Source organism: Meleagris gallopavo, chromosome 1 (genome assembly GCF_905368555.1).
Source record: "Meleagris gallopavo chromosome 1, MGAL_WU_HG_1.1, whole genome shotgun sequence".
Classification (NCBI taxonomy): domain Eukaryota; kingdom Metazoa; phylum Chordata; class Aves; order Galliformes; family Phasianidae; genus Meleagris; species Meleagris gallopavo.
Genome location: NC_139404.1, coordinates 73,355,841 through 73,376,593, shown reverse-complemented (window position 1 = coordinate 73,376,593; position 20,753 = coordinate 73,355,841). Strand labels below are relative to the sequence as shown.

At 40.3% G+C, this 20,753-nt stretch overlaps 1 pseudogene; it reads left to right on the top strand.

Annotated features, from left to right (window-relative positions):
• Positions 1–10,137: 10,137 nt before the first annotated feature.
• Positions 10,138–20,753, top strand: part of LOC146545420 (uncharacterized) — a 45,519-nt pseudogene continuing 34,903 nt past the window's right edge.

Below are 20,753 nucleotides of genomic sequence, written 5' to 3'. Positions count from 1 at the left end.
AGCTGGGCATGAGCCAGCAGCGTACGCTTGCAGCCCAGAAGGCCAACTGTGTTCTGGGCTGCATTAAAAAGGGGTGGCCAGCAGGGAGAGGGAGGTGATTGTCTCCTTCTACTCAGCCCTTGTGATGCCCTATCTGGAGTACTGTGTCCAGTCCTCCACAGAAAGGACATGGAGCTATTGGTCCAGAGGAGGACCACTAAGATGATCAGAGGGCTGGAGCACCTCTCCTACGAGGAAAGGTTGAGGGAACTGGGCTTGTTTAGCTTGGAGAAGAGAAGGCTCTGGGAAGACCTCATTGTGGCCTTTCAGTTCCTGAAGGGAGCGTATAAACTGGAAGGGGAATGGCCGTTCACAAGGATAATGACAGGGCAAGGGGGAAACTGAGATGGGGGGGAGGTTAGGTTAGATATTAGGAAGAACTTTTTCACACAGAGGGTAATGATGCACTGGAACAGGTTGCTCAAGGAGGTTGTGGATGCCCCATCCCTGGATGCATTCAAGGCCAGGCTGGATGTGGCTCTGGGCAGTCTGGTCTAGTGGCTGGCAAACCTGCAGATAGCAGGGGGGTTGAAACTAGATGATCTTTGAGGTCCTTTTCAACCCAGGCCATTCTATGATTCTGCTTCATGAAGGTGTACTGGGTGTAAGTGGCAAGTTTTTGGTACAAGAGGGCTGTAGGCTTGGCTTCTGTGAAATGAGGCCAGGCATTGCTATGTGCTGGACACAGCCAGCTCCAACCGGTTCCTGTCACTTCCAGTGAGCACACCACAGGGCACAGCTGAGTGCATCAGCCAAGCTAGAGATATCTCTGGAAAAATGACTTTTAGAAAGGTGTCCTGTGCAAAGAAAGAAGGATACGAAGGAAAAATGTCAGAAAAAGCCCTGCAGATACCTAAAACTAAGCAGAAGGAGGGGAAGAGGTGCTACAGATATCAGAGGAGACTGAAGCCTATGAAAGACCCACACTGCGGCAGGGGAAAAGTGTGAAGAAGAAAGAAAAACTGATATGAACTGACCTTATGAACCTCATTTCCATTTTCTTAGGCCACTCTGGAGAGGTGGGAGGTAGAGCACTCAGGAGGGACAGTGAGCCTAAGAAAAAAGGGGATCAGGAGGTGTTATCCAGATCTAATTTAACTGACAATAAATTAAATTCATTTTCCCAAAGTTTAATGTGTTCTGCCTATTATTGTAATTGGCAGGGGATTTCCCTGTATTACCTCAGCTTAAAGCTTTTTCATTTCACTTCGTCCCCTTGTTTTGCTGAGAAGAGGTAAGAGAGAAATAGGGTAGGTGTCTGGTCACAATCCAAGGCCCATCCTGTACGGAAGGTTAGGTAAAGTAGCAGCTGAGCATACAGTCCAGCTCAATATGATCTATTTCAGATTTCACTCATCCTATGCACAGTGCTTACACTTCCAGAGCAACTCACTGCCATACAGCAATACAGACAAAAATGTTTGATTCAACGGACTGAATCAATTGAAGCTTATGGTCTATATCTCAGGCTGAGTAGTTTTGGTTTAAGGAGTATTTATCTTCCTGATACAATGGTGATTTTCTAAACTCTTTAATGAAAGGGATAACTAGAAAAAAAAACACGGTTATTTAACTACTAATGCCACAGATTATGAAATTGTGTACATTTTTCAAAGTTTTCTTTTTCTCTCTTTGGGAAAACAGGCTTTATATTTCTCAGACTCTTTCAATACATTCCCTACAGCATTTCAGAAATAATTGGTAGCAGTAACAGTAGATCTGCAGGACAACTTTCTTTCAGGACTAATTCCATCCTCCAATATTGGTGTATACTTTCTCTTCCAAGCTCTTTTTTTTTTTTTTTTTTTTCCTTTCTCGGAAACATTTGCTAATGCTATAATTTCTTTTTATTTTTTGTCTGCTTTGACAAAAAATGCTGAGTTCTTTCTTATTAAAAGTTTATATCCTTTATTGTCAGCTCTTGAATTCTGTGTTGATTTCATTCTGTGCCCAGCTAGACTTTTAATCCTTTTATTTCCTATGAACACTTTCAGAGAGAGATATCACAGTCTCTACTAGATTGAGCACCCTTTAGACCAGGCATGTTCAGCCCATGGGCTGCATGAGGCCCTGTGCAGCTCATACTATGTCCCACTCCCTGCCCAACGTGATCATGGAGGCTGCTCTTTCCTGCTAAGCAGCCCAGCCCAGCCCCATGAATAGACCCATTACTCAGCAAACACGAAAAATGTTGATTGAATGTGTGATTGGTATTGTCTGAGCTGAAACCTGGACATAGGTAATGCAGCATTTGAGGTACAGATTCAGATGCATCAGTGATCCAAATAGTTTATTTCAGGTTCTAACATCCCTTATATTCATCTCCAAGCTACCTCCTCTAATATTCCATCCCTGCAACATGTCAACAGAACACTTACTAAATTTCCTTCATGTCTAGATACTAACTGCCCATGCAAGTGCTCATCCAATCAGTCACAAGCTGCTGCTATTCACAGACTTCTTCTCCAGTTAGGGTCATTATCACACAGAGATTATGCGCACCACTTGATACTGAGAACATAGGCTGTCTCCAGGAGACAAGAGCAGAAGTCCTCTTCCACACTCTGTCAAACTTGTTTTTCAGCCTCTATTCTGAATATTGTCTTGAATCTCAACAAGATAGAGCACACAGTGTAGTGGTAACTCAAGTTATGGCAAAGAATTGCATTGGCATGTGTTTTGGTATATTGGCAAAACACAGTCCTGTGGACAATGAAAAATATGCAGCCTTGATTTCTGTTGTGATAAAAGGATTTAAAAATAGATTGCTGTAGAAAATCGTCAATTTTCTGGGATATCTGTGACTCTATTTTCAGTTAACATAAATATATTACTTGTGAATTTACAAATATAATGTATAAAGTTGCAATCGGACATTCAACTCAAAAATTTGATCATATCTCTTTACTAGACTTTTATTAAGATCTATCTTACCAGAGAGAAAAGTTATGAGAGTGCTACTATGCTCTTTGTATCTGCAGTAGTTTCCATGGAAACAAATAGGAAGCATTGCTTTTGGAGCTAACTGCATGTTTTATACGCAGCCTAAAACAATCCTTCTTCAAGTAATGTGACCCAGTCAAGCCAAAAGATTGTACACTCATGCCTCAGGCTATGATTGCTTTTGCATGGTTCTAAAGGGCAGAAGAGCAAAGGGAGCCTAACTGACCCATGCAGAAGCTCTAGGTCATGAGTGCCTGTAGCTTGCCTGGGCAACATCAAGTTAAGAGGAATTGTATTGGGCAGCATATATGTTTGTTTCACCAAAAGTAATGCCTCCTATTTATTTCAATGGAAACTACAACAGATATAAAGAGCACAATAACACTATTTAATACAGCATATTCTCAGCTACAAAAAAAAAAAAAAAAAAAAAAAAAAAACTATTTTTCAACATACTACCATTAGTTATGCATTTCCTCCAATGATGAACAAGAGCCTGCATGTCATACTTGTAAAAGTCTGCACCAGTGGAGATGACCCACTGTCACCATTGCTACTGCTGAAACACACCACCCACCACTTCACTGCACCAACATCTGCTGTTTGGTCTCTATAAATCTTCAGAAAGCACCAATTAATGTCAGTGGGTGCCGTTTTTTCCATATGGAGGAATTCAGTGACACTCCCTTGCTTCACACACACTTCCATGCCAAGAACTATTCATGTCAGACTGTTCCTCTGCTGCCAGCAGTCACATGGCAACAAAATGTAATGAACATTGGTAGGAAGGTTCAGCCTCTACTGCCATACCACAACCATCTGTCTCTGATATTGTGAGCCACCATAATAAAATAGCATGCAGTACTTCCAGAACAGCCTTCATGAAATATGCAATACAGCTTATGTACATAAGTAACAAAACTCCATCTATACTATTTTTTTTTATTCAAACAAAAAAAAGAGTAACAAGAACATAAAACTAGTGGGATATATGACCTTATTTTCTGAAACTAATGGATCAGTCTAGTTCAACAGAAATGGTTAAAATTCCTAGTGAGTTCTCAATATGCTCATCAGAGATTTCTGATGAAATTTTACTCTTTCTGTGCTTCGTCCCTGAAAACAATTGTCCACAAGTGTACATACTGCCAGAAAGCAATTAGATGAATAAGGCGAGACTAAGAATTAAGGGATATTTTTTATCTTGGATAGAAAGGTCTGTAGAAGTCTGGTAAAGGGACATGATCAAATCTTCGAGCTGAATATCTGATTGCAACTTTAAGCATCCAATTTGAAAATGTGCAGATAATGTATATACATCAACTAAAAATAGAATCATAAATACATCACAATTATTTGCCTTAACTCTAGCTACCACTGCCCCTGTTCCCTACCCATTTCCTGGTTTCAGCCCAGACAGTTAACAAGATGCTGATGTTTTCCTTATTACCGAGCACTGGGTGCATTGGCAGGGCTGAGCCAGAGTGATGATGATGAAGGGCAGGGGGCATGCCACAATTTGAGCTGCACTGGACCATATGCAGCCTGTGGGCTGTGGATTATACATGCCTGATGTAGGCCATACTCTTTTTTGAAGTAAAGTGTCCTTATGCTAGTTGTCCTCCCATCACTAGTTAATAGGGCGCAGAGGAGACCATACATTCACACACACACCACCAGTGAACATAACACAGTAACTCAGGAAGACAGTATGCCAGGTGCAGACACAATGCCACATGAACATTTATCCAGGCTACAATTTGGATGGAACTGGAACAGCTATGGCCTTCTATAGATGGTTTTATCACTTTAGGGAAACAGATTAAGGTGATTAATTTTATACTTTGAAATTATTGAAATCAGCTCCACAGTATGGCCTTCAAGGTATACAGTGTTAAAAAGAAATAACAGTGTGAAAGTATGATTCTGGGTAAAAGAAGGTTTTACTATTAAAAAGAGCAGAAACTTAACCTCAAAATTTGTGGGCAATATGGGAATCTGTCTATTGTTGTTACCTTACAAAATTTTTTCAAACATGAATGTTTTTTCCTAGTTCTTTGTCCTGCCCCCTTCCCCTCCCCTTTTTTAATTTCCAGTTTATTCTCCGCTGCATTCTTTCCAATTTTTAGCAGTGCTGAGAACTAGTCTCATAGTACTACCAGTGAATTTCTCCAATATGGGTCAAATAATTAATGATACTACATTAAAATAACAAATTTGAATCTTCATAAAAATCTACATAAGGCTATATTCTTTGCATTTACAGCTAGTTCAGTTAGTCCGTCACTCACTGAGCCTTTTCTGTGAATGTGCCTGCTTTGTCCATTTCATTGCTGGCTGTAGCAATTGGACAGATCAATACGATGGGAAAAGGTGTTTCACCAGAGGTGTAAGGATGGAAAAACCAGCATGATGGAAAGGTGCTATAAGGGAAGGGAAGAGGATTGCTTGCCCGTATCAGAAGATTCCAGGTTTGCAGGGGAAAGCTCCACCAAGGAAGGTTCTCCAGCAAAAGATCCCTCCCCAATGGCAGTCAGCCCCTGAATGGGATCTAAGAGATAGTAACCCTTCTGGTCACACAGGTGAATTGCCTTCACCTGTGCACTCAGGGCTGACCCAGTCCTTTCCCCAGGTGATCAATTAGTGGTTCAGGCCGTGACTCAACAGTTCCCGTACACTTGCTCTACTGAGAGTTCTTCCTTGCATTTAGGCAGTAACGCATTTGGAAAAGAGAGATCAGTGAAGCAGTGTTTTCCAAAATATCCTTATCTCACATGAGACATGAGAACATATCATAGGTTAGAAAAGACTAAAGAATGACATGCCCTGAAGACAAACTGAAATGTCTGGAAATGTTTAACTGAGAAGAGGAGCAAATACAAGAAGATATCACAAGCATTTGAAAAATAATATATGATGTGAGGAAATTATATTGCAAACTTTTGTTCACAATAGTCTATAACAGAATAATGATGTGTATCAAATTGCATTTAAATGCGGGAAGTTTCAAAATGATAAAAAAAATCATGGAAGATGTAAGTACAGTAGGAAACAAAATATCGAAGCAAATAACTTAATCAGATTCAGCCTGAATTTTCATATGCATATCTGTAACCATTTGATAACAACAAAAACACTGTGTCACATAATGCAAATCAAGATTCCAATTAGTGTTGAAAGAAGAGGAAAGAAGAGCTCTTTGCCCTTTTTACGTCTGCCTAGTAGGTCTTTCTCAGAGACCACATCTACCACATCTGTGTCAAAGATAGAAGACTTACTGACATGGCTATTAGCTCTCACTCAGTATGCATCCTAGTTCCCATTTCCTTTGAAGCTGAATGATGTTGCAACTGAATGTGACCACTTACCATTTCTGTTCCTTGCATATCATTATATGCTTCTAATACTATGCGTTGGGCAGAAGAGGAGATAAATGTGTGCTGGGCTAATTTATGTTGAAATCTGGGGGGGAGTGAATCATTCAGTAACTGGTTTTATTATCAAGACAAGACAGGGAGGACTAAAACTAAAGGAAAATAAAATATTTCCTTTGATAAAAAAATCCTCCACAGGAAAAAAAAAAAAAAAAAAGCTAATAATAATGACAGTAATAGATATATATTAAAGGAATTACTTCACTATACCTTTTCAAACAGGCCTTCTGCTGTTTCACTCTGTTGTAGTAACATAACAAGAAAGATCACACAGTCAAGAGATCTGAAGTTGCCAGTAATCACTATACTTCATGAGCTTCTCAGATTCAGTAGCAAGTATCTAATTAAAGATCAGTAAAAGCTTTTATGTAATTGAGACCAGCAAGTGTAGGGGACGGTGTCGCAAACTGAAAGGAGAATATGTACTTGCAGTTTCAATGGCTTCAAAATGCACCATATTTAAAGAGGACTCAAATGGTTTGTGGAAAAGGAAACTTCCATTCTGTTCCTACTTAGATTTATAGTTTTTCTGTTTCTGCTAAGAAAAAAATACTTTCAGATTGCTAGTAATGCTAGTCCCTGTTTTCCCCAAACTGAAAATTAACAGTTACAGCAAAGGTGAAGCAAAGCAACCAGTACAGCAAGAGAGAAAAGATTTTCTCCATTAATGCACCTGTATTTAACTCATAACAAAAAGTCCATCAGAAGCTAGTATAAAAATCAAACTAACAGGTTGGAAAATATCTCTGAAGGCCATGTCTTCCAGTCACCTGATCAGAGCATGAATAAACACTGAAATTAGAGCAGGTCAACCAGGTCTGTGTCCAGTCAAATTCAGAATTGCTCAAACAACTGAGATTTCATAGCCATCCTAGGAACCTGTTCCACTACTCGATCACCTTTGCAAGGTGGGTGATTAGATAAATAATCAATCAGAATTTCTTTATCAAACATTGTGATTTAAGAAGTTTGGAGAAAAAAACAAATGCCTCTATTGCTTTCCTATGCTCTTTTGAAGACCCTCTAAAGTCTCTGCTGATTTTGTATGCTATAAGTTTTTTTTGTTGGCAATTTTTTTTTCAGCTGATCTTTTTCTTCCCTTCTCTTCTCCACATTGGCAATCCATTAGTACCTACAACGCCATAATTTTGAAGTAGAAATGCAGATGGCAATATGTTTTAGTGCCAGAGCTATTTTCCTGTGAAAGAATTCAGAGTACTCCAGCCTTGACTCTGAGGGTACAGGTTGCATTCACAGTTTCTGGTTGTTCTTAATCCCTTTTCCAAAGAAATATGAATCTCTCACAAGATTAGCTCTTTACCTATTGGTGGTATTAGGAATTTATCAGGAATCTAGCAGTGGTGTAGTGGGCATCGGGGTCTACATAGTATGCATATTTGCATAGCGTGCATGTGAAAACACAGCAAACTGTTTTATTCATAGTTTGCATTTTGTGCAGCTCAATTTAGAGGCAATGTTTTAGCCTTAGAAGTGTTAATTCAAGGAACAACACATATTAAAAAAAATTAGAAAAATCATTTCTAATACACACAAAAAAGTTTCAGTTTTCACAATGACACATTTGTTGAATCTGCTTAGGTAACAACAAGGAAAATAATTAGTGCAGCAGAGAAAAAAATTAATGTATATTTTTGTTGTTTATTTCCTTATCATCTGACAACAGTTTTGAGGGGTTGAATTTCCAGGGCTGATAAGCCATTCTGGATAGGAAAATAGTCCCAACACTCAGAATACTGCTTAAAATGAATAATGGACAGATCCTCAAACTAGATGAGTTGCCTCTTCTTCTGAATATGCTGGCTGTTTCAAGACACATCATCCCTTCAAAATCTGTATATTAAATCAGACTATCAGAAATAGAAGAAGAAACAGTGACCATTAAATTATAACCAGCTGCTGTGAAATTCAAATTTTTCATCTCCTTAAATATTCTGTAGTATATGCATTTTGGATTCTGCTGTATTTACTGTTTCTCCTTTAAGTTTTTCACATTTCATACATGTAAATACAGATTTGGTTTGATGTCATTGATATTTCTGTGAGAAAAATAGAACAAGTTAGGAACTGAAAAACTGTCAGTCAGATTAAAAAACTGCAATTAAATTATTAGATGAAAACTAATAGTAACAAGAAAAATATGTATTTATGAATGGATCATTAGAATATTTTTATTGAGATGGTGGGTAGATCTTGGCTCTACAGGACGTGGCGCAAGATGGTAATCAATTAAATACATTTTCACTAAGAAAATACACGACAAGGGGTTTAAACAGCTGAAGAAGTCGGACTTACGTCACTCATTTTCTGTCTCTCCTAGGTGTCCCTCCAGCTTTGTTCTCATTCCTTTTCCTTTCTTAAGTGCTGTACAGCAACATAAGCTACTAGGATGGAGTATGATGCTTTTGCAGAAGGACAGAAAAAAGTTTACAAAAGGGCTTTTCTGTTGGAGTTGAGAGAATGATAGAGGATGTTTATGAATAATTGGAAATTTGGACAGATTAATTTGTTAAAAATGTTATTCCTGTTACGTCATTCATGGTGTCTTGCAGCAAAAAGTAAGCTGTCATTTATATGCAAAAAAACTAGTGTCTTACTCCTGGAAGAGTATACTCTACCAGTATAGAATAGCAACTGTTTGGAAAATATATGGTACTTAAAAACGACTCAAAGTTAAATTCTCTGCTCTCTCTCTAGGATGAGGTGCAGAGACTTAGGACAATCAGGGAGTGTGAGTAGGAGATCAACTGGTGGAGTGACTCGCTGGCTTACCAGAAGGAAGGGTTCCAGTAAAATACTCCCAGAAAGGTGGTGGACCCCCTGCCCTGTCACAGTCGGATAGATCTGACTGATGAGGAGGGTTGGAAGAGAGTCCCGACTCGGTGTCACAGGAGCCCCCCCTCGCCTGCCTAGCCCACTTCCCCAGCTCCCTCTAAGCAACAGGTTCCAGTTGCTGGAAATTGAACGGGAGGTAAGTGGAGAGGCAATGGAGAGGCAGTGGAGAGGAGCTGCCTAAGAGGGAGCCTAGAGCGATGCGGTCACCCCCACACTTTGAGACTGCCTCCGACAGGAAAGAAAGAAGGGTGGTCGTGGTGGGTGATTCCCTTCTCAGAGGAATGGAGGGCCCCAAATGCAACCTGACCGAGGCCGTCAGGAAGTGTGCTGCCTTCCTGGGGCTTGGGTCAGGGACATAACCAGGAAACTCCCTAAGATGGTTAGGTCATCTGATTACTTTCCATTACTTGTAGTTCAGGTGGGCAGTGATGAAATTGTTCAGACAAGCCTACGAACTATGAAAAAAGATGTCGGGTTTAGGGTGTTTAGTTCAAGGAGCAGGAGCTCAAGTGATCTTCTGCTCTATACCTTCAGGGGCAGTAAGGGACACTGAGCGGGATCGGAAAGCACGAGCAATGAATAATTGGCTCAGAGGCTGGTGTCGAGCCAGAAACCTTGGGTTCTTTGATCATGGGGCAGTTTACTCGGCCCCTGGCCTGTTGTCTGTCCGTGGAACCCACGTATCTCAAAGGGGGCAACGAATCCTAGCACAGGAGCTAGTGGGGCTTATTGAAAGAGCTTTAAGCTAGCTACGAAGGGGAAAGGGGACAAAACAGGCCTCACAAGAGATGAGTCTAGGGGAACGATGCTTAAGCTGGGGCTGAGGCAGACAACTTGACTGAAGTGCATCTATACCAATGCACGCAGCATGAGCAACAAGCGGGAAGAGTTGGAAGCGATTCTGAGTCAGGCTAATTATGACCTTCTTGCTATTACTGAAACATGGTGGGACCATTCCCATGACTGGAGTGCTGTGATAGATGGCTACAAGGAAGCCTGGACACTCCTCAAGATGGAAATCTTAAAAGTGCAAGAACAGGCTATTCCTGAATGCCATAAGGTGAGCCATGGGGGAAGAAGACCAATGTGGATAAACTGGGAACTATTGTTGAGACTCCAGAGGAAAAAGAGAGTCTATATTCTCTGGAAGAAGGGACAGGCTACTTGGGGAGATTACAAGGAAGTTGCCAAGGTATGCAGGGAGGAAGTTAGGAAGGCAAAAGCCCAACTTGAACTCAGATTGGCCTCTGCAGTAAAAGAGAATAAAAAATCCTTTTATAAATATATCAATTGTAAAAGAAGAACCAAGGAGAATTTTCATCCTATACTTTATGCAGCAGGGAATATGGCCACTAAGGATAAGGAGAAGGCTGAGGTCCTCAACGCCTTCTTTACATCTGCCTTTAATATCCAGACCAGTTATCCTCCGGGCTGGGATGCTACTCAGAATATACCCCCAGCGATTCAGGTGGAGACAGTTAGAGAGTTCCTCTTCCATCTGGACTGTCACAAGTCCATGGGACCAGATGGTCTACACTCTTGGGTGCTGAGACAGCTGGAGGGGGTGATTGCTGAGCTACTCTTGGCCATCTATCATAGCTCCTGGTTAACTGAAGAGGTCCCAGATGACTGGAGGCTTGCTGATGTGACTCCCATTTTCAAGAAGGGCCGTAAGGAGGATCCGGGGAACTAGAGGCCTGTCAGCCTGGCCTTGGTACAGGGGAAAAGTCATGGAGCAAATTATCTTGGGTGAGATCACATGGCACGTGCGTGGTGTCCAGGGGATCAGACCCAGCCAGCACGGGTTCATGAAAGGCAGGTCGTGCTTGTCAAACCTCATCTCCTTCTACGACTGGGTGACCAGACTGGTAGATGAGGGAAAGGCTGTTGATGTAGTCTACCTAGACTTCAGCAAAGCCTTTGACACAGTTTCTCACAGTATTCTCCTGTGGAAACTGGCTGCCCACGTCCTGGACAGGTATACTCTTCTTTGGGTAAGAAACTGACTAGAGGGCCATACCCAGTGGGTAGTGGTTAACGGAGCTAAGTCCAGCTGGCGACCCATTTCAAGTAGTATCCCCCAGGGGTCAGTACTGGGGTCTATCTTATTTAATGTCTTTATTGATGATCTAGATGAGGGGATTGAGTGTACCCTCAGTAAGTTTGCAGATGACACCAAGTTGGGAGGTAGTGTTGATCTGCCTAAGGGTAGGGAGGCCCTTCGAAGGAATTTAGATAAGCTGGATTACTGGGCTGAGGTTCAACAGAGCCAAGTGTTGGGTCCTGCACTTTGGCCACAACAACCCCATGCAGCATCATGGGCTTGGGGACGAGTGATTGGATGATTGTGAAGAGGAAAGGGACCTGGGGGTGTTGGTTGATGCTCAGCTGAACATGAACTGACAGTGTGCCCAGGTGGCCAAGAGGGCCAACAGCATCCTGGCCTGCATTAGAAATAGTGTGGCCAGCAGGAGCAGGGATGTAATCATCCCCCTGTACTTAGCTCTGGTGAGGTCAAACCTCGAGTATTGTGTTCAGTTTTGGGCCCCTCACTACAAGAAAGACATTGAGGCCCTCGAACACATCCAGAGAAGGGCAAAGAAACTGGTGAGGGGTCTAGAGCACAAGTCTTATGAGGAGCAGCTGAGGGAGCTGGGATTGTTTAGTCTGGAGGAGGCTCAGGGGAGACCTCATTGCACTCTACAACTTCCTGAATGGAAGTTATGGTGAAAAGAGGTTTGGCCTCTTCTCCCAGGCAATGAGCAGGACCCAAGGAAATGGCTGCAAGCTGTACCAGAGAAGGTTTAGGTTAGACACAAAGAAGATTTTTTTCTCTCAGAGAGTGGTCAGGCATTGGAATGGTCTGCCAAAGGAGATGGTGGAGTTGCCATCCCTGGCAGTGTTCAAGAGACGCCTGGATGAGGAGCTATGAGGTATGGTTTAGTTTGTGGTAGCAATGGTAACGAGAAGACGGTTGGACTAGATGATCTTATAGGTCATTTCCAACCTTGTGATTCTGTGAGTCTGAGGTCAAACTGAGAGGCAGTTGAAGACCTCTGCATGAGAAATGGAAGAAATATAAATACAGAAAGGGTGAATGAGAGAAGCTAGAATTAGAACAGAAAGGGAATATTCCTTGAGTAGCTATCAGTTAGCAGACATGTTGTCATAGCCCTTTGTTTAAATAGTATCCTGGGCAGTGATGTTACTTTACAGGCAAAACTCGAAAAATTTTCTTATCTCCAAGTATTTTTATTCCATATTATTCCTGTGTAACTGAAATCAAGGGAAAAAAAAGTCTAAGAATTAAAGATATCTATTAAAATACAGATAATTAAAAAATGCAATAAAAGATTCGGGAGAAAACACTTCGTATGTGGTATGTCTGAAATAGAGAAGACTATCTTACTCATCAAGAAGTGAACCTGGGAATAATCAAGCAGAAATTAATTTATTTACCAGCTACAAGAATAAAGCAAATCCAACTCACAAGGCTATCTTTACAGGGATATTGAATATAAAACAAAAAGTGGTATATTTCTACTAATAGACTTCATCTCAAATGCAGCAAGCAGCACTATTCGTTATATCACTGAGAAGATAAAATCATTCCAAATAGCACTGGAGAAGATCTTAAAATGAACAGGAGGATGGACTACCAACATTAAGAAGTTCAGGAGGTTGTCTTAAGCTAGAAGCTAGAAACAGAAGTATTAAATGGACATGCAAAGTTTTAAAAATAATTATTCTTAAAAATATCTCTAAAAATTTCTTCATAAAGGTTTAATTTAATTCCTAAGATCGATGTTATTAACTAATTTTAAAATTCTGTTTTCCGATATTAGATGAATTGCAAAGAAATGCAGACTTCATTTGCCTTATTCACTTCTTAAATGAACTGATGAAGTATCAAAAAATGTGATTCAACAGATACGGGCCAATTTTTTGTCATTTAGTTCGATGTGCACTTCCTAGTTTTACATTCTCCTATAGAGAATAACTGATAATATTAAAATAAAAATGAATATTTCCTCAAACTTTTCAATTGCAACTTGTCAAACATTAAATTTCGTAATTTCCTTTGCAACATTTATGAAGATTTTTTTCAGTCCATTATTGAGTAGTGAATGACATTAATTTGCTGTTGTTATCAGCTTTCAAATTTTTATTTCACATTATTAAAAAAACTACTGAAGTCATGACTTTCAAATGTGATCAATTTATTAGTTTCATGTAACAAGCCAAGTCTGAGTACATATACAAGTTGATCTGGAAAGCATTTAGTTTCATTTATTTCCAATTATTTTTATTAAAGCTTTATTCTTAATTCCTAATATAATCAGAATATTTACTCTCTGGAAAGTGAGGATTCAAAATACAGACACCAAACTAAGCAGCAAGAGTTTGATACAATTTGCTGCCAGCTGTAATCAAACTGATGAACAAAAATACTCAAATCACAGACTGCGTAACACTGTGTAACTAGATTTGAAGGGGACAGTAGAGATCCTGTCCATAATAAGGCGTGGGGTGGTATAGCTAAATTAGAGGGACAAGATCCTAGCAGGAGTCCTAAAACTTCTGCATGCTTGAAATCTCATGGTGACAAAGGCAACAGGGAGACTAAGGTAAATTCTTCATAGTAATTAAGGAGTTATCCTTCAAGAAGGCAACAAGATCAGCAGTCCAGCTGAAGTGCCTCTACACCAGCATACACAGCTTGGGAAACATACAGGAGGAGTTAGAAGCCACCATGCTACTGAAAATCCACAATGCAGTTGCTGTCACTGAAGCCTGGTAGAATAATTCCTATGACTAGACCATGGCTATTGTTGCCTAGAAGCTGTTCAGAAAGACAGATGAGGAAGGAGTGGGGGAGGCATTGTCTTCTATATCAAGAAAGGAATAGAGTGTAAAGAGCTGTCCTTGAAGAATGGACACTGGCAAGAGAAACTACTATCAGTGAGAGTTAGAGACCAAGGCAACAAAGGGAGCCTTGTGGTTCACATCTACTTCAGGCCACCTGATCAAGAGAAGCCTGCTGATTAAGACTTCTTCCTCCAGCTGTCACAGGCTTTTGTCCTACTGGGAGACTTCAAACAACCTGACATCTGCTGAAAAAATAGCGCAGTGAACTGAAGGCATACCAGGAGGCTTCTGGAATGTATTGAGGGTAACTTTCTGAGACAAGTAGTAGACAGTCCCACTAGAGGGGATTCAGTGCTGGATTTGCTGCTCACCAATGCTAGTGAACTGATTGGTGACATCAGGATTGGAGGCTGCCTGAGCTGTAGTGAACATGGAATGGTGGGGTGGTGTAGCTGACACTCCTGAGGGACAGGATGCCACCCAGAGAGATAGACAGGTGTATGGGAACTGCTGATCACAGCCTGAACCTCTGATTGACCAACTAAGGCAAGCAATGAGTCAGCCACAGGAGCACAGGTGAAGGCAGTTCACTTGTGCTACTGGAAGGGGTGGAGACTGGCTCCACCTTTCCTAGATCCCATTTAAGAGCTGACCACCACTGAGGAAGGATCTCTTTCTGAAGATCGTTCCTTGTGGAGTTTACTGTGAGCCTACGACACCAGTGAGCATTTCCATTTATTTTGATTATCTTTCCCATTGCAATCATCTTACTAAGCCTAACCTTTCTACACCTATTGATTGTACACCCTGGCCTGAAAGTCTTCAGACAAAAGACTTTACTAACTTTAATGAAGATTTGTTTATCTGTGTCCTTTAGACAAAGGATTTCTCAACCCTTGACCAGGATTTGCCTGGGCTTGTTGTCAGCAAGCTTTGAGACTAAGGTGCAAACAAATAATCTCGTACACTACCACTGAGTTAAAGGCTGTGTTTTCCTTTTACCAATTGCTTTGTCAATGCCACTTTCCCCAGAGAGACTTACTGGTTGGCTTCACTTCTCACTAAGTCCAGGTTGCTGGCTCCACCACCCCAGCACCAACACAGCCAGTTGGCAATATACTCACCTGGACAGCAGCTGCAATCATTTCACAAATCTCACAGCTTACCTAATGTAAGGAAGTAGGTGGTTTCTATTTTTTCCACTTCCCACTCTATCTTCTTCTCCAAACTTAAATGCTCTCTTTTCTAAACATTGACTTTTATAGACTTTTTTCCCCCATCTTGCTTATAGAGGCAACTGATAGTGTCATTAGTTGGTTCTCTAATTGAACTCTAGGGCTTGTTTCAAGAGTGGGAGTGACCACAGGACTAGTTGTGAGAGTCATGGCACCTGCAAACCCCATCAGAAGCCTTAGAGGAAGAGTTGAAGCAATCATAAGGCTTGTTGCAGGAGTTGGAGCATATACAGGTCTCTTTGAAGGGGCTGGAGTGACCACAGTGCTTGTTGCAATGTTTGGAGCAGCCACAGGGCTTGTTGCAGGAGCTGAATCAGTCACAGGGACATACCTCTGGGCACCAGGACATAATTGAGGGAAAAAAAAAAAGGATGTACTGTTAAATTGTTATCTCCATCTGCCCTTTAGTGTAAAACTCCCCTAAAGTGCAGCAATGCTTATTCACAACACACTGATGACTGATAGAAAAAATTGATTTGACAGAGCTCAAGAGAGTAACTTTACTAAAGAACAGAAGATAAGACAAGTCACTTCCTTCCAGTCTTGGGCACACACAAAAGTTAAATTATTAGAATTGGAATGTGTACTAATCAGCTTTTTTCTTTTGCACTTTTTTTTCTTTGGCTTTTATAGAAATCCAGGAAGGTAACTTCATCAAAGTTAAAAAAGTCTATGATGCAACTAAAAGAAACAATTACAAGCATGAAATTTTATTACGTTTTACAAAAAAGGTCAGCATGGCAGAAAGGCAACAGCTTAACAGCAAAGGGACTAACATAGAGGGAATGGTGTTGCAAAGGGAAATGAAAGGTGCTCACCTTCTGAAGATCTAGGCTCACAGAAAAGACTCCACAAGCAAGGGATCTCCAGTCAGAGATCCTTCCAGATTGGCAGTCAATCCTTAAATGAGGTCTAAGAGAGATGGAGCCAGACTCCACCCCTTCTGGTTGCACAAGTGAATTGCCTTCACCTGTGCTCCCAGGGCTGACTTGGTCTTCTCCCCAGGTGCTCAGTCAGTGCAGAGGCCTCAGTCAGAGGGCATGACTCATCAGTTACCATACAATATGAATGTGTGGATGTGCATATACATTTTCTGCATTGAAGTATCTACATCTTTTCTAGACCATAATTTTTTCTGCTAAATATCCAGAATATATATTATATAATATATATATAATATATATATATTATACTATATATATAAAATAGAATATATTTTGGTAAAATGAAGCATGAATGTGTTTTTTTTTGTCCTCTCTTTGAAACTTTCTGATGAATTTACAGTCAGCTGCCATGACCACCATCTCTAGCTAATCAGAACAATTTTTCTTCTAGATCACGATATTATATAAGTTGCTCTGAGATTAATGTCTTGATGAAAACTGCAACAGCTATAATAGAGTGCAATAACAGCTGCAAAGACTGATTTTCAACACAGTCACCACCATTAGCTCTATGCATTTTTGCTAGCAATGAACCTTGCCTTGCATGCTACACTCACCAAAATCAGCACCAGCAGAGGTGACCCACTGTTTCATTGCTGCTATGATGACATTGTTACTAGGAAAATGTTGCCCGCACAGTCTATCCATTGGCCCAAACATATGACACCAAATCTGGACTATACAGTGGGTGAGGTAGGACAGCCCAGAGAAGATTGTCAGTGTGCTCCATGGTCTTCAGACAGGTATGGAACCTGGTATTATCGTTTCCTCGTGAGAGAAAGGTTGTCTTCTTCTCTGATCTGACTGTGAAAGTTCAATCCAGCACTGAGATGTACTAGGCAGAGTTGATTGTTGGTCTGGATTTCAGGAAATCATAGAATCATAGAATCATGGAATTGTAGAATGGCTTGGGTTGGAAGGGATCTCAAAGATCATCCAGTTTCAACCTCCCTGCCACAGGTACGGTTGCCTACTGCTAGATCAAGCCCAGGATCCCATCTAGCCTCAAACACCTCCATGAACGGGTCATCCCGCCTGGGATCTTCTCTGGGCAGCCTGTTCCAACACCTCATCACCTTCTTAGTGAAAATCTTTCTGACATCTGACCTAAAGATCCACTCCTTTAATTTAAAATAATTTCCCCTTGTCCTATCACTATCTACCCATGCAAAAAGCCGATCTTTCTCTCGTTTATAACCTCCCTTTAAATACTGCAAGGCCACAATGAGGTCTCCCAGGAGCCTTTTTTTCTCCAGACCAAAGAAGCCAAGCTCCCTCAGCTTGATTTCATTGGAGAGATGCTTCAGCCCTCTAACCATCTTTGTGGCTCTCCTTTTGGCCTTGTTCAAAAATTCCACATCTTTCCTGATCTGGGGGCTCCAGACAGGGGAATTTCCTCTTTCCTATCCCAGTGCACATAACTTTACCTACTGAGGGCTATGTCCTGAACTTTTTTTTTTTTTTTGATGGAGAATTCATGGAAACACTTCATGATCTGCTGTTTTGATTCTAGTTTGTAATGATTACACCACTTCTTGTCACCAGTAATGATGCAATCCAGGAAACTGCCCACCTTCATCCTCCAATTGGTTCAGTCAATCATGACAAACTTGTATGCAGTGTTCTTTCTTTTCCCATCTGAGCATATATTGGACCGGTGCAAAGTCTGCAATATTCCAGTGTTGCCACTGTCATTTCCAGTGTATTGAAGCTGATATTCAGCTCCATACACAGTCTCCTGGTTGTAATTCACTAATTTGTGTGGATGAGCTGATTGATACACTTTTCATTGTGTGGTGTAACAGCTGTGTGTGGCTGTCCTGAACATGGCTTGTCTTTCACATCACTGGCAACACAGCTGAAATGCACCACCCACCACCTCACTGTGCTAACATTCACTGCTTGGTCTTCAAAAACATTCAGCAAAAATTGATGAAAATCAATTGGTGCCATTTTTTCTGTATGGAGGAATTCAATTGCATCCCTTTGCTTCATAAGCACTTCCACATCAGACAACATTCTGTCATACTTTCCCTCTGCTGCCATCTGTTTCACAGCAGTAAAATTTAATGGAATATTGTCAGGAAGGTTCAACCTCTACTTCCATACTACCACCATCTCCCTCCAATGTGGTAGGCCGATATAATAAAATTGTAGGCATTGCATTTGAGCAGCCCTCATAATTGTCTCTTTAAACATAAATAACAATTATTAGCCTTAAAAAGTTAAAAAACAAATTCTTCAACTTCATAGCATAAAATTAACATGGTTTGCGTCATAGCCTATCATCAGACTAGTCCTAATTGTTATTAAGATTTTATTTCAAAGTTTTTTTTTATCCTCTTTAGTTAGTTATGATGTTTATAGTCAGAGATGCAACACCTCTGGCATTTATTCATATGAATTTTGTGAACCCAGATTGGTAAAATCCATGGAACAAGGTACACAGTTCCTCTGAGCAGTAATCTGTACAGATGACGTTTGGATTTCAGTCTATCATATCATATAGCTTGATGGAGCTAACTTCTGCCACACTGTCAATGTCTTGATAGAAAAAATTCTATTGGCTAGTGACAGACAAAGGAGACTATGCAGAGAATAGTACATGTTCAAGGAGATTTTGAGGCTTCTCAAAGAAAGGAAGAAATGTGTTAAGGTGATATCACTTTCCTCATGCACTATGTCCTGCTTTGAGCACTGTGAGCACTGAGATGGTATTGTAGAGCCAGAATCTTACTCCAACTAAAAAGTTGCTGTTTGTCATCAAGTGAAGATCATAAACATGCAATGACTCTACAGAAGTACTCTTAGATGTCTTCCTTTATTTCCTTACAATGTTTTCTTGCCCTATGTGTTCACAACAATAGAAAAACACTTTCAACCTGAACATGCCTTCTATCTTGGGGTTTCAGGACTAGGTTGTTTTGGGTTGGATTGCTACACTGATTCTAGAGTAACAGATACACTCAGTGGAAGCATAGATCATACTGAACAAAGACTGATGATAGGAATAGTAAAATCCTCATCTGCCAAAAACTAAACAATGTAATTCACAGCTCTGCTGTGTCTACAAGATTTTTGTGAAATGGTTAAAAATGACAGCCCTTTGAAACACATTTAGGAATCATTTCTTGACATCTAGGGATAACCGTGACAGCTCTTTAAAATTTCGTATCTACACTCCATTCTTTGGTTACTTCACAGTGCAATAGACTATTTACATCTGTTACTTTTGTTTCCTTTTCTGCTTTGCTTTTTTTGTTACGGCTGAAAAACATCATCATAAATAAATAAATAAATAAATAAATAAATAAATGCAAGTCTGGAAAGGTTCATTGAAATCTTACCCATTTTAGAATCCTAAAAAAATGAACTAACTGTGAGTAGACTGGTAAGGGTGATTTCTGAGGATAGGAGCTGGAAGAAAATTCCTAAATTTGATGGAAATATGAATAATATTGAATATTGAAATATGAATAAATATGAAATATAAATGAATTAATATTTTAAGAATTCAGTCTCCCACTACGTTAAATATTTGTATATTAAAATAACATACAATTAGCACAATATTTCACTCTGTTTCCCTTGTTTTTTTCTATAAGGTGTTTATAATTAACATGTGACTGTGTAGCTAAATCTGTAGCACATCCCACAGTATGCTACACAACATTTAGTTAAATTCTCACTTGAACACAGCTACAACTTTGTATGACTTCAGGACAGCATCAATAAAATTTTAAGAATATCAGCAGTTGATTTTCATGCAGAAGAGTTCTTCTTGGTATTACAGGTTGTACAAAAAAGAAAGAAAAAGCAGCTGTAATATCTTAAGAGAAAACAAAACAGGAAGCTCTCCCAAAACCCAGTAGCCTCCCTCATGCCCACCTTTGAAAACTGTAATGCACTCCTCAGTCTCTGACAAGGATCTGGATTTTGCAGTGAAGGTAAATCTTCATTTCAAACTTCACAGTTATGGGTCCCTATAGGAGTTTTGTTGATACATTTTCAGCGTTATCAGGAAAACTTTCCCCTAAAAATTCATTTTTCAGAGTTTAGTTGACTGAATTTGACTATACAAGGAAGTACATGTCTTACAGATTCTGATGGGTTTGTAACCTTTGTTGCAGGATACTCACTTACCAGTGTCTGAACTGCTGCCAACTGCTCCAATACAAAGTAGAGTAAAGAGTTTGAGCAGATATGGTACCTTCTTGGTAAGAAGGATGGCCATCACACTGTTGCAGACAGTCTTCTGCAACTTCCCTTCTCTCTCTTTTCCAGTCCTTATGTAGATTAATTTCTCACACCTCCAGAAGAACCTTTCTGGTGCAGATTCAGCTCAAGTTAGGAGAAATTTACCAACAGAGTTTGTAGGTTCATCTTTGAAAATACTAAGAAATACACAACTTATGTTTGTTGGCTGCACATTTACC